The following is a 13,783-nucleotide window of genomic DNA, read 5'->3' as shown; positions in this document are numbered from 1 at the left end:
GTGCTAACACAATTTGCCGCAACAAAATGTTACACCCTTCGTTTGTCAAACATGAACTCCATCAGCCACTCCTTGGCCCTTTAGCCTATCTGATCAGCGTCCCGTTTTACTCTGAGTTAACCATCTTCACTGTCCACTACCTCACCTATTTTGGTGTTATCTGCAAACTCACTCACCATTCCTAAAGTATTCACATCCAAATCATTTATATAAAATGACAAAGTCCATTAGATCCTTGTGGTATACTGCTGGTCACAGGCCTCCAGTCCAAAAAAAAACAGCTCACAAACATTTCCTTCATCTATTACCTTCGAGCCAATTACCTCCAACTCTCCCTGTATTCCATATGATCTCACCATGCTAACCATGGCTTACTAAATCGACATTCCATTCCACAGTTCTATTTCTGTTCCTTCATTAATCTTATTCGTCACTTCTTAAAAATGCTAAATCAATTTAGTGAGACACGATTTCCCACATGCAAAGTCATGTTGACTATTCCTTATCGGAATTTACATTTCCAAACACAAGTAAATCCTGTCTCTCTGAATCCCCTCCAACAAGTTACCCACCAATGACATCAGTCCCACTTGTCGACCGTTTCCTGGCTTTTCCTTATGAACTGTTGTTTAACAATGGCACAAACTTCCCTGTGATTATCCATGATACAAGTATCTCAGCCAGAGACCGAACAATTACTTCCCTAGCTTCCCAATAGATTGTGGAGTACACCTGATCAGTTCATGGATCATAGAACAGTGCAGCACAGTACAGGCCCTTGTGCTGTTGATGTCGTGCCGGCACTTTATCCTACTCTAAGGTCAGACTTACTTTCATGCCCTTCATTGTCCTAAAATCCATTTTCTGTACTATGGACAATTTCAAGATATCACCATTCATTTCCCCAAGTTGCCTACCTTCCATATCCTTCTCTACGGTAAATACTGATGCGAAATATGTATTTAGTATCTCACCGATCTCCTGTATCTCCAAACATAGGTCAATTTGCTGATATTTATGGGGTCCTGTTCTCTCCCTAGTTACTCTTTTGACCTTAATGTATTTGTAGAATCTCTTTGGATTGTCCTTACCCTATTTTCGAAAGATATCTTATGTCCCAATTTTGCCCTTCTGATTTCCCTCTTGGATATTAGCCTATCCCTGGTACTCCACAATGGATTCACTCGATCCCTACTGTCTGGACCTATCATATGCTTCCGCCTTTTCTTGAACAGAGCCTTAATTCTGCTCGCCAGTCAGCATTCCTTACACCTACCAGCCTTACCCTGCTCATAGACAGGAACATGCTGTCGCTAGATTCTGTAAATCATTTGTGAAGGCCTCCCACTTTCCTGCCAATAGCTTTTCCAAAACAGCTTTCCAAAGTGCCAAGATAAAACTTTCAAAGTTGGACTGAGTCAACTTACAACTTTAAAATTTAGATTAGGACTATTCTTCTCCATAACTAACAGTTACTGCATAACATGCTCAAGGAGCAGAATGGCCTTCTCGTTTCCCTCTGTAACAGACTTGAGAGGCTAAATGGCCTTTCCCACCCCTTTGTAACAGGGGCATGGGGACAGAATTACTTCCTCCTGTTCCTGCGCAGCAGTTTAGATGCGCTGAATTATGTCCCAAGGTGATGGAAGAATTTGACAACAGTGCACATAAAACCAGGAGCAACATTACAAAAATTCAATGGGCAATAAACATATACCCTGTTTTATTGGCTCTGGAAATTACCCCACCAATCACCTTATGCAGATGGTCTGTTACTTTATCACTGTCTCCCTTTATAAACAGTATATAATACACACAGTCCTGCAGTGTTCTGGCACTACTCCCACATACACGGAAGAAACAATAAGAAGCTTGAAAGATTTATGGTCCATTCCTAAGCAACGCCCATTCATTCCAACCACACTGAGTAAATGTTCCCTTTTATTGGGATATAAAAAGTGATATCAGGAAGGGGTTAACTGGAGCTGTTTGTTCAGTGACTGTTATTACTGTTAGTCTCCATGAGTTGCAATTACCCCAGTGGACGGTTTTCTTCCTTTAATGATAAGTGGGCTCCGTTCAATGTGTTATCTCACAGTATGGTGGGAGCAGCACCAACAGTGTTAACAGGAATCAGCAGCTCCAGAGAGACTGGGGGAGCGATCAGAGACTGAGAACAAGAGACTGGAATGTTTCAACAATGAATCAGAATCTGAGAACATGAGACTGGAATGTTACAGAAATGGATCACAATCTGAGAACATGAGATTGTAATGTCCCAAGAATGGACAGGAGTTTATACAAGGATGTTTGGTTTCTTTCTACGTATTAGGATCGAAGGTCATTATCGTGGTGGATCAAATATGCACTTTACATTATGCAATATTTTTATTATCCAATCCTTGCTTTTGTTAGCTTACCTGGTAAGTCTCACTGTTCAGTCATTAATTCTATAAATCATGTTTGACTGTAATACTGTTCTTTCATTCACTTTACCCTCCTTGCCACTGTTATTGTTTCTGCTAAGACTCTAAATCCACATATTCACTTGACAAACCACGACTAAGTTGTGAATTCACTCTCTCCCTCCTTGCTTCTGGCAGTGTTACTCATGGGTTGCTATGTTGTCTTGCTCACTTTCAGCTGTGAACCATGATTCGTTGTATCACTGAACTTGCTATCTAAATATTGAAAGCATTGAGGTCACTATCTTCTGTTCTGGTTACAAACTGCATTTCCTTCCTGTTTCCACCTCATTCCCGGCCAATATCTGAAACTGAAATAGACAAATGACAGCAGTGGTGATTCCTTTGGCCATGAACCAATTCCTGACACAATACTCTGACCATTCCTAATTGCAACTACTGATAAATCCAACATATACTTCACTGGCTCATCCCATCTGCTGTTTGAACCATGAGCTGTGAAATACAGTCTTAAAGAAGGCATTCGTCTGTTGCTGACACTCACAGCTTGAATCCTGCAGAAACAAATCTGAGTCCATACTCCACAGCTCAAATCTAATATCACACAGAACTCCCCATCCATCCGTCATTCCTGTGCGCACTGATCTATAATGCTATTGGGTCCGCAATGCCTTTACTTCAATATTCTCAAGCACGTCATTAACAGCTGCCCATGAACTGTTTCTTCATTTCCCCTACCCCCAACTCACCCCAGTTCCAAACTTCCAGTTCAGCACTGTCCCCATGACCTGTCCTACCTGCCTATCTTGTTTTCCACCTCACCACTCTACCCTGCCTCCACCGACCTATCACCTTCATCTCCTCCCCCACTCACCTATTGTACACTATGCTACTGTCTCCCCACCCCCACCCTCCTCTCACTTATCTCTCCACCCTTCAGGCTCTCTGCCTGTATTCCTGATGAAGGGCTTTTGCCCAAAACGTCGATTTTACCGCTCTTGAACTGCTGTGCTCTTCCAGCACCACTAATCCAGAAATATCTTTGCTCATTATACTAAGCCCTAATATTTGTTCACATTTAAACTGATTTCCTCCATGTTTGCTCTCACATAGACAAATACTTTCACATCTAACACTGCCCCAGACCCACACACACATGCACTCATAAAACCCCTTGCTTTGAACTGATGCATGAAGATATAGAGACATTAATTTATGGGAGCCCATTTACTGTCACTCGCAGTATGGGCGGCAAATTGTCCCGTGGTAGGCAGTTACGCAGTGAAAATGTACAGCAATATACCTGCAAAGTTTTGCAATTCTGCCATGCTGGGCAGCTTACTGAACAATACACTAGCGTAGTATGCACAGCTCCCCATGCTGACCAGATAGTCCACCACACCGAGCAATACACTGGGAAAGTCTGCACAACTCCCCATGCAAGCCAGATCGTCCACCTTACCAAGCAATACAGAAGCATGGTCTGCACAAATCCTCATGCTGGCAGATCGTCCATCTTACTGAGCAATACACTAGCAGAGTCTGCACAGCTCTCCATGCTGGCCTGATAGACATATCTACTGAGAAATGCACTGGGATAGTCTACACAGCTCCCCATGCTGGGCAGATAGTCCAGTTTATTGAGCGTAGTCTGCACCAGCTCCCCATGCTGGGCAGGTAGTCCAGTTAGTGTAACCACAGTGGCGGGAAAGATGCTGGAGTCTATTATAAAGGATGAAATTACGGCACATCTGGATAATAGTAACAGGATAGGACATAGTCAGCATGGATTTATGAAGGAGAAATCATGCTTGAATAATCGTCTTGAATTTTTTTGAGGATGCAACTCTGAAGATGGACGAAAGAGATGCAGTAGATGTAGTGTACCTGGACATTCAGAAAGCTTTTGATAAAGTACCACACAGGAGGTTAGTGAGTAAAATTAGGGCGCATGGTATTGGGGGCAAAGTACTAGATTGAATTGAAAATTGTTTGGCTGATACGAAACAAAGGGTAGTGATAAACGGCTCCATTTTGGAATGGCAGGCAGTGGCTGGTGGGGTACCGCAGGGATCCATGCTGGGAACGCAGCTTTTTACAATATACGTTAATGATATAGAAGATGGTATCAGCAATAACATTAGCAAATTTGCTGATAATACAAAGCGGGGTGGCAGGGTGAAATGCGATGAGGATGTAAGGAGATTACAGGGTGAGCTGGGCAAGTTAGGTGAGTGGGCAGATGCATGGCAGATGCAGTTTAATGTGGATAAATGTATGATTATCCATTTTGGTGGCAAGAACAGGAAGGCAGATTACTACCTCAATGGAATCAATTTAGGCAAAGGGGCAGTACAGAGAGATCTGGGTGTTCTTGTACATCAGTCAATGAAGGCAATCATGCAGGTACAGCAGGTAGTGAAGAAGACTAATAGCATGCTGGCCTTCATAACAAGAGGAATTGACTATAGAAGCAAAGAAGTCCTTCTGCAGCTGTACAGGGCCCTGGTGAGACCAGACCTGAAGTAGTGTGTGCAGTTCCGGTCTCCAAATTTGAGGAAAGACATTCTGGATATTGAGGGACTGCAGCGTAGGTTTACAAGGTCAATTCCTGAAATGGCGGGCTTACCTTACACTGAAAGACTGAAGCGACTGGGCTTGTATACCCTTGAGTTCAGAAGACTGAGTGGGTACCTGATTGAGACATAAAAGATTATGAAAGGATTAGACACTCTGGCAGCAGGAAACATGTTTCCGCTGATGGGTGAGTGCAGAACCAGAGGACACAACTTAAAAATACGGGGAAGACCATTTAGGACAGCGATGAGGAGAAACTTCTTCACCTAGAGAGTGGTGGCTGTGTGGAATACTCTGCCTCAGAGGGCAGTGAAGGCCCAGTCTCTGAATACATTTCAGAAAGAGTTGGATAGAGCTTTCAAAGATAGTGGAATCAAGGGTTATGGAGATAAGCAGGAAGAGGATACTGATTCGGAATGATCAGCCATGATCATATTGAATGGCAGTGCAGGCCCAAAGGGCTGAATGGCCTACTCCTGCATCTATTGTCTATTATCTATTGTAGTCCAGTTTACTGAGCAATGCACTGGCATAGACTGCACAGCTCCCGATACTGGGCAGATAGCCTGTTTATTGAACAATACACTGGCATAGTCTGCACAGCTCTCCATGCTGGCACGATAGTCCAGCGAACTGAGCAAAACACTGAGATAATCTACACAGCTTTCCATGATGTGCAGATAATCCGGTTTACTAAGCAATACACTGGCATAAGCTGTGCTGATCTCCACGCTGGGTTGTCTACTTGTCCAAGTTTATAGTTTCTGCTTTTGTTCTGTGAGGCAAATTCAGAATTTAGTGGAACAGATTTGGACAGCTGATCTGGCAATGAGTATTTTCAATGTTCTAATTCTTGTGACCTGACCCGCCAAGGTCTCACTGCTCCAGATAGACCCACTCCCTTGTTTTTTTCTCTCATATTTCAACAACATGCTCTGTTTCTGTATAAATTGTCCATTTCTATCTTTAACGTGAATGTCTCTGTCCATCTGTATCTTTCCATGGCCTTGGTTTTTCGTTGTGTATTGTATCGAACACTGGCATTATGACGTTCAGAAATAATGTAATGGTGTGTGTCAGGCTATTGTTCACTTCCCGTTGTGTTCCATGTGTTACTCCATGGACAGGGGAGTGTGTACTGGTCTGTTGTTCACTTCCTGGTGTGTCCCTTGAGGTGCTTCATGAAGTGGTGTGTGTGTGTGTGCAGTGCAGCTGTTCACTTCTCGGTGTGTCCCACGTCGTGCTCCATGTTGGACAGCGGTGTATGTACTGGGCAGTTGTTCATTTGCTGGTGTCTCCCATGTGGTGCTCCATGGACAGCGGGTTGTGTTTCGGGCTATTGCTTACTTCCCGGTGTGTCTCAAGTTGTGCTCCATGTTGGACAGGGAGTTTCAGCATATTTCAAAACACGTCTTTAAAACTTGGTCTTTGCGTGTCCACTGAAAGCCTGTGTTTGTCCCTCTCAGCTAATCAATTTGGTCAGAAACACGAAGAGGACCCTGAATTATAATTATAAAGGAGTAGATATCTCACTTTTAGTCTGATTGTCTCCTGTTATTGAAAGGTTAGTGAAGGGGTTGGGGATCATTTGCTGGAGGTTGTTCTGTGAGCTGCCTGGGACATTCACCGAGACCAGAGGATTTGGTGACCCAACTCTGGATGGAACATGGGGACTGTAGTTACAGCATCAGGGTCTGTAACATGATCAACAAATGGAGCAGAGGCTGCAGAGCATGGAAACTCTGAAACCACGAACTGGGTGCGTGTGGGGAAAGGGATCTGCCAAATTTGTTTGTGTCTTTACGTGAGCACAGGCTCTCACTCTCATCTGTAAACATACACACACACCCTCTTTCTCTCGCACACGGACAAAAACATACACATCCTCTCTCTCTCACTCGCACGCCACCTGCCCCTCCAAACACACACACACACACACACTGCATCTCTCGCACAGACACACAGTAAAATCTGGGGGGCTAATTTGCATTTGCAGATTTATATTTGGGGATAGATTGTATTTTGTTCAAAACAACATTCAATTTGTACGCAGCCAATCAGTGTGGCATTTTATAAAGTCCTGCTTTGGAAATAAAACCAGGATGACTCCCAGGTAAAACAAGTCGGAATCCACTCAAGACCTTCCATAATTTGAGCAGGGAAGGTCACATCTTAGCAAACATAATATAATTCTTTGAGGAATGACAAAGTTGACAGTGGAGAAAGGACTGTAGATATCATATACATGGACTTCAGTAAGGCGTTTGATGAAATAGACGAATGAAGGTGCAAGTGAAGTCCCAAGGCGTCCAGGGTGTACTGGCTCGATGGATTAGAGAACTGGCTGGGCAACAGGAGACAGAGAGTAGGAATGAAAGGGAGTTTCTCAAAATGGACAACTGTTCTGTGTGGTGTTTCACAGGGATCCGTGCTGGTACCACTGTTTGTTGTGATGTAATTACATGATCTGAAGGACGGTATAGGTGGTCTGATTAGCAAGTTTGCAGATTACACTAAGATTGGTAGAGTAGCAGAACGTTGAGGGGAATGTCAGAGAACACAACTGAATGTAGATAGATTGGAGGGTTGGGTGAAGAAATGGTAGTTGAGAGGTGATGCATTTTGGAAGATCCAATTCGAGAACAAATTATACAGTATCTGGAAAAAGCCCTGGGGAATATTGATGTACAGAGAGATCTAGGTGTTCAGGTCCATTGTTCGCTGAAAGTGGCAAGTCAACAGAATGATCAAGAAGGCATGCAGCATGCTTTCCTTCCTGCATTCTAACAATTTAAGAAGTGGAGAACCACAGACCAGTTAACTCGTCACCCATAGGAGGGAATCTGTTGGAATCTATTGCGTACAAGAGTAGATAGGCCATATTACAGTTGTATAGGACTTTGGTTCGGCCACATTCAGAATACTGTGAACAGTTCTGGTTGCCACATTACTGAAAGGATCTGGATGGTTTGGAAAGAGGGCAGAAGATTTTCACCAGGATGTTGCCTAGCATGGAGAGAACGATATATAAAGAGAGATTTGATAGATTATAGTTATTTTCATTAAAAAAAACGGAGGTTGAGGGAGGACTTGATTGAGGTTTACAAAACCATGAGAGGTGTAAATAGCGTGGATAGCAAGAAGTTTATTCCCAGAGTGGGGGAGTCAGTTACTAGGGATCAAGAACTCATGACGAAAGGGGAAGAGTTTGGGGATATGCTCGAAAATTTCTTTGCACAGGGGGTTATGAATGCTGGGTTGCATTACCAGTGGCGTTGGTAGAGGTGGTAACGAAGCGTCAGTTAATATGCATCCAGACAGAGTCGTGAATGGGCAGGGAGCAGAGAGATACAGAACTTAGAAAATAGATGACAGATATAGATAGACGATCTGGATTGACACAGGCTTTGAGGACTGAAGGGTCTGTTCCTGTGCTGTGATTTTCTTTGTTATTTGTAAATGCTAGCGAAAAGTGTCTGTTGAGACTTGAAAGTTTTATGAAACCAAGATCAAATATGGCACAACGAATGCGGGGATACGAGAATTTATTATAGAGAGTAGAAAAATGACAAGGAGACAAAACAGTTACATTGCGTCTGTCTTCAAAGACGAAGATACAGAAAATCTCCCAGAAATACCAAGTCACCATGGGACCTTTGTAACTAAAGACTAAAATCAATCATATACAGTTATGAAGTAGTATTTGGAAACAGAACTGGGATGAGGATTGATAAGTCTGACAAACTGAAATTTCAGAGAAAACAACAATACACATGTTGATTGCAAAAGGGGCCACTGTATTTTTTTGTATTCACTTCAGAAGGTTATAAATGCATTCAAATGATCAACGAAGGGAAGAAGTGGGAGAGTGGCGGACTACAGGCCAGTTAGTTGTCATCCAAAGTAGGGAATCTGTTGCAACCTATTGGACACTGAGTAAGTTATAGTAAATTTCAAGAGAGGTGTTCTGCATTTATGAAAGGGAAGATATAATTTACAATTGTTTTCTTGAAGATATCTCTTTGTAGATATAAACAATGGTGAATCAGTGAATGTGGTACAGTCAGATATTCAGGAGGAGGTTTAATCAGCACATAGAGCAAGTTATCAGAAAACATTAAAGCAAAGTGTATTGGGAGGAACATATGCAAACGGGGAAGGTAAGCATTAGAGAAAACATTGGAGAACATAGGTGGTGGTAGAAGGCTGTTTGTGTAACTGCAGACCGGTGTACGCTGGTGTGCCACAGGTTTCAGCGCTGTGTCCCTTTAAACGCCTTCATTTAAAGGGAATCCGAATATAGACGATGAAGTATCAATTAGACTCAAAGTGTCAGCTTGCTCTCTCTTTACGGATGCTGTCTGACTAACTGATCTCGAGCATGTGTTGGTTTCAGTACAGATTCAACTTCTGCAGTAATTTGCTCCTCCTCGAAGTAAAGACATTGTGCACGAGTAACACAGAGAGTTGAGGAGACTGTACCTGGACTGGACCTGTACAATTTTGATGTCTTGATCCAAGTAAAATATTCTGATCACATATACTGAATGGGCATTCTCCTGATTAATCTATCAGCTGGCACAATGGTCTGCTCAGGAGACTTGGTCTGAGATCAAGGCGGGAATCTGTGTTTGAAACTGGAGAACGTTGATTGATTGTTATATGAGAACTTCACGTCTGTTTACTTGGGAAAAGGAGGAGGCAGGTACAGAATTCAAGAAGATGGACTGGGAAGCTCTTGAACAGATTGATGTAAGATGTGAGTAGGGATTCATGGTTTTGGCTGGTATAAAATTGAACCAATCCCCAGGTCCAGATTAGTTACATCTCAGGCTGCTGTTGGAGACAAGGGATGAAAGGCGCTGATGCAAATGATTAAATAGAACCTGGTCACAGGTGAGGTGCCCGAGCACTGGAGAGCACCCTTTATAGGAAGGGTTGTAGAGATAGAGTAGGGAACTATAGACTAGTGTGTTTAAAATCGGTGTTAGAGAAAATTTTGCAAAAATATAGGTGGTAGTAGAAGGCTGTTTGTGTGACTGGAGACCGGTATCCCCTGATGTACCACAATGATCAGCGCTGTGTCCCTTATTATTTGTGGTATTTATAAATGATGTAGGTATGAATGTGGAGGGGGAGCGACAGCGTGATAAGTAAGTCTGTGTTTGCCACAAATATTGGCTGGGTGTTTGGCAGTGAGGAGGAAATTCTTATGTTACAGGAAGATACAGCTGTAATGGTCAGATGTGTGGATCAATGGCAGATAGGACATAACTCTGATAAATATGAGGTGATGCACATCGGAGGAAGGAACCAGGCAGGAGAGTACACAATGAATGGCAGCACACCAGGAAGCTCAGATGGTGCTTGTCCACACATCTGTGAACGTAACGGGGGAGGATCAAAGATTACGTAAGAAATCATTGGAAAAAGTAGGCATATCCTTTACTCATCGAGGCATAGATTACAAGAGCTATGTAGCACTTTGGTTAGGTCAAGATTTCAATACTATTTGGAGTTCTGGGAGCAACATTACAGGCAGGATATGATTGTTCTGGAGGGGGCACAGAGATTCACCGGGATGTTCCCAAGGATGGAGCTTATCAGCTATGGAGAGAGGTTTCATTAGCTCCATTTGTTTACTTTGGAGCAGAGAAGACTTTGGGTGACGTGATTCAGGATACGATTACGAGGGTCATGGACAGGGTGGATAGACAGCAGCTGTTCCTTTTAGTCAAAGAGCCAAGAACAGGCGAACACTTTTAAAGGGAAGGATTTGATATTTAGAGAGGAGTCAGGGATTGTTTTTCACCAAGAGGGTTATGGGTTCCGGAATACACCTCCTGAGGATGGGGTGGGGGGTTGTTATCACGGGTCACGTCACAACCATTAAAAAGTATTTGGACAAGCACTTTAAGTGTCAAACCATTCATGGCTATGGGACTGATGCAGTAAAGTTGGAATAATATAGACCGTGCTGTCATTTTGATGCTACACAGGCTATGCTTCTGTGATTGTATGACTGTGAAAGGCCAATCATTGAACAGCTTAAGACAGGAAGTAATAGGTTTCGGAGCAGTACATTACACAAGCTCGAAACGTAAAAGTTTCTCAAAGTACAATATACCAAGGTGAAATGGTGGCAAAGATAATTGTAGCTTCGTTTCAGTTGAAAACCAGCGAATGGTGAACAGGAAAATGGCAGACTATGAAGCAACTACTTCAGTTCTGCCTTCATGAATGAAGAAAAATAAAAACTTCCAAGCAATTCTAGGTCGACTGAGAAAAAGCAGGAAATACAATCGTATACGTCAATAAAACGTTTTGAAGAAAATATTTGTTCTGAAATCTGATAAATCCTCATGGCCTAATAATCTTTATCCATGATTCCTGAAGGAGGTGGCCATGGTAATAATGAATACTTTGCTTGCTGTCTTCCAAATTCCTGATGATTGAATTGACAGATTTGAGAGCAGCAAATATAACCCCAGTATTTCTAAAGGAGGCAGGAAGAAAGCAGGGAATTACAGTCTGCTAGTGCCAAAGAAGCAATCAGGACAATACAAGAGTCTATTAGAAAGAATGCTTTGCCAGGGAACTTTGAGAATTAAGTTAATTTGAAAGTAATGAACATAGATCAAGTCAATGCCAAATTATTAAAGGTGAATCATACTTGAGAAACCGACTGCGAAATAAATTATGGCGAAGCAATAGATGCAGTGAATTTGAATTTTCAGAAACTTTTTGATGAAGTCCCAAGTATAGCGTTGTGAAAATGTTACTTCTTTAACAAGGTCATGCTGTCCTTGTTTTTTTTTCAAAGATGTCTTAAAAGCAGTGAATCTGAAATATCTTGGTTTGACTGCTCTAAAATAAAAGCAATTAAAATAAGGAGCAATCTATGCTAGTGCATTGGCGTTGTTAAATTGCCTATAGTGTTCAGGAATGCGCAGGTTGGGTCCATTAGTCAGGCGTAAATGCAGGATATGGGAATGGGTCTGGTTGGTTTAGTCTTCAGAGAATCGTTTTGAAGTTGTTGGGATGAAGAGCCTGTTTCCACACTGTAGCGGTTCTAATTCTAACATTCAACTGTATCTTTTCCCTTCCAGTCGTGCCACTTTTGGTGTTTAAATTGAATATGTTTCCCTCTGTTTCTCTCCACGGTCTTCATTAAGAACTCTGTAACGTCAATGATGCTAGTCTTATGTCGTTTCAGAACCAATGAATTTCTACATCTTGTATTATTGTTCAGCCCCCGGTGTATGGCGCTCCATGATGGACAGGGCGTTTGAGCAGCTTGGACTAACGTCTTTCAAGCTTTTCAAAGCCGGAAATTGCTGGAAAAATTCAGCAGATCGAGCAGCTGTGCAGACAGAGAGACAGAGACAGTGTTTCAAGTCCAGCGTGACCCTTATTTAGAACTGAAAATAACTCCTTAATCACTTGACAAAACTGAACGAGGGATGATGGGAAACAGATCATTTGGAGATGCAACGCAACAAAGGAATGAGCTTTTCATTGTGATGAAAGAGAAACAGATGTAAAATGAGTGTAAATTAAAGTGTAAATTGGAGAAATGCGTTCTCTCTATTGAGTGCAAGATAAACAAGTCACAGACAAGGTCATAGAGAAACCAGGAAGCAGAATGTATGCAAAATGGAGAACAGCCATAATGGGTTCAGGCTGTGTAATTATGGAGTTGAATATTAACTCCTACAGGCTGTAATATACCAAAGTGTAAAGTGAGGTTTTACTCAAGATTGGGTTGTGCTTTTTTGGAACGTAACAGCAGCTCAGGGCCGAAAAAACGTAGGTTATTGGAATGGGAAGCAATGGGAAGGTCAAGATTATTCCCACAGAGAGAGTGGAATTCTTCCTTAAAACAGTGTCTGTTTAGTCTCCCAAGTGTAAGGGAGACTGTATTGTGAGCAGCAATGACAGGAGACTGGATTGAACGAATACAAATGGAATGCAGCTTCAACTGGAAGTTGTGATTGGGGCCCTGAACAGTGAGGAGTGAAGAGGTGAATAGGCAAGTGTTGCATCTTCTACAATTGCATGCGAAGGTGCCATGGGGGGAGTGGGGAAGTGTTTAGTGTGATGGGCGTGTCACAGAAGGAATGGTCCCCATGTAATGCTGACCGTGGACGGGAGGGAAAGATGTGTTTGATGGTGTAACCCTTCTGGAGGTGGTGGAAGTGGCAGAGGATGCTTCCATGAATGTCGATTCTTGTGCAGTAGGAAGTGATGACAAGGGGAGATATATCATTGTTCTGGGAAGGAGGGGACTGAGTGAGGGTGACACTGTGGGCGACGGCACAGTGACAGCTGAAGGCCCTATCCACTGGAGTTAGAGGATTTCTGGTTTTAAGTAAAAGGACGTCACGTCAGTGGCAGTTCTCTGGAATGTGACATCATCAAACAGAAACAACAGAGATGGACAAACTGGGAGAATAGAGTCAGCCTCCGCTGATCGTGTATTCAGCCACATGCAGAAGGTCCTCCTGAATGATTGAAAAGAACCAAACATTTAAATTGACGATTTGTGTCTCACATCTGGTCTGAAGAGGGATGTGGAAATAGACCCAGAGGAAGGTCAGTGGACATACAAGAGCAGACATCAAGCATATATCCCATAAAATGCAGCAATTATTGTTTCTGTTCAAAAAGAAGGACTCGGAAGAAGATGAACCGCCCATGGTTGACAAAATCTGTCAAGGATACTATTCATTCGCAAATTAACGAGCAATAGTGTGTGCCCAGATTTAGGGTGGATATTT

This window comes from Chiloscyllium punctatum, chromosome 18 (genome assembly GCF_047496795.1).
Source record: "Chiloscyllium punctatum isolate Juve2018m chromosome 18, sChiPun1.3, whole genome shotgun sequence".
NCBI lineage: Eukaryota > Metazoa > Chordata > Chondrichthyes > Orectolobiformes > Hemiscylliidae > Chiloscyllium > Chiloscyllium punctatum.
The sequence above is the reverse complement of the archived record's forward strand: the minus strand, read 5'-3'. Positions refer to the sequence as shown.